Below are 1562 nucleotides of genomic sequence, written 5' to 3'. Positions count from 1 at the left end.
CTACTTTTAGAGACTCTAGGAACCACACGTAACCCTGCATTCTGGGAGCGTAGTGCTCTGGCAGGGTTGTGAGGTACTATTAGCTCTTTAAGATAAGATGGTACCAGACCATGAAGGGCCTTGTAGGTGAGAAGGAGGATTTTAAATTCTATTCTAGATTTTATAGGAAGCCAATGCAGAGAAGCAAAAACAGGTGAGATGTGATTTCTTTCCTGGTTCCAGTCAGAACACGTGCTGCAGCATTCTGGATCAGCTTAAGCGTCTTCATGGACTTTGTCGAGCAGCCTGAAAATGAAGAATTGGAGTATTCCAGCTTAGAAGTAACAAGTGCATTGACTAGTTTTTCTGCATCATTTTTAAACAGCATATTGCTGAATTCCTGAATGTGATGACTAATGCACTGTGGAAAAACATCGGTAGGTCTGGCCACAATTTCACGACAGGGAGATTTTTCAGTGACTGTTATTGAGAGTTTAACCGTACAAAGAAATGTGTTTCCGCCCTGTTTCGAACAGGAGACCTTTGGCGTGTGAGGCGAACGTGATAACCACTACACTACGGAAACTGTTGAAACCAATCTTTCTGCATGTTTATGTGGAAATGCACCATTTCTACTTTACTGCAAATGTTTACAATGCTGTTAGAAATGTTAATTTTTGACACAGAGATTTTAAACTGGATTCAGTCACAGATGCTTTGTCGTGGCTTTGAATGACAGCGAATATGTAGTAGACCTAAATATATCTACATGTATTGACTGATGGCTAAATGCTGGAATAGCGCCACCTATTTCTTGATGTGCCAAATATTAAGCTTAGGCATTCCTCGTTAGTATAATGGACAGTACCTCCGCCTGTCACGCGGAAGATCGGGGTTCAATTCCCCGACGGGGAGAATTTTCTATCAGCCGCTGACCAATACTACAAGGCCTCGAGGAAGCCCCGGCGAACGCCTTGTACTACTCAAGAGGGGAAAGTGGTCCTTGGCTCAGGCTGTGTTCAGCGTTGGAGGAGAACTCCTGATCCTGAATAGCAACACTTTCAAGCAATAGAAAGAGCACAGCTCCTGGACATGAAGAAAACGTCACAAGGTGGGAGAGTGTCAAGTCTGGGCACCTCATAATTCCTTTCCTGTTCTTTGAAGGTTATGTGGTTCTGTTGGCTTCATCAAGCAGTGATCTACAGTGCCCACTGGGGCAGACTGAAGTCCAATGTCAATCAAATGGGATGAAAGTCAGCCCCTCCAAATCTGAAAGCTCAGGATTGCTCCCAACGGTTCTGAGTCCGTTGCTGTCCCAAGTGAAGAAGTTCTTGTATCTCAAAGGCATGTTTTAAATAGTGCAACTTGTTCCAACGCAAAAACCACAATACAACTGAAACTTTGGATGACGGCCTCCGCCAGTCACACGGAAGACTGGGGTTTTAGTCCCCGATGGGGAGATTTATCTACCAGCTGCTAATTATTTCCCAAGGCTACATCAACACAAGTATTAGAGTGGATATACTCCAAGAAAGACAAAGGTTTAACAAAAGGATTGAGGATGATCCTGCTATCGAAGATAT

General features: G+C 43.8%; 2 non-coding genes across 2 annotated transcripts; one reads left to right on the top strand and one right to left on the bottom strand.

Moving 5' to 3' along the window:
• Positions 1 to 492: 492 nt before the first annotated feature.
• Positions 493 to 565, bottom strand: trnav-cac. Its single transcript has one exon. It is a non-coding gene; the product is annotated as a tRNA-Val (tRNA).
• A 257-nt stretch (positions 566 to 822) lies between these two features.
• On the top strand, positions 823 to 894 carry trnad-guc. The gene has a single exon. It is a non-coding gene; the product is annotated as a tRNA-Asp (tRNA).
• The last annotated feature ends 668 nt before the right edge of the window (positions 895 to 1562 follow it).

Source organism: Etheostoma cragini, chromosome 11 (assembly GCF_013103735.1).
Source record: "Etheostoma cragini isolate CJK2018 chromosome 11, CSU_Ecrag_1.0, whole genome shotgun sequence".
NCBI lineage: Eukaryota > Metazoa > Chordata > Actinopteri > Perciformes > Percidae > Etheostoma > Etheostoma cragini.
This window is presented reverse-complemented; position numbering and strand designations above follow the sequence as displayed.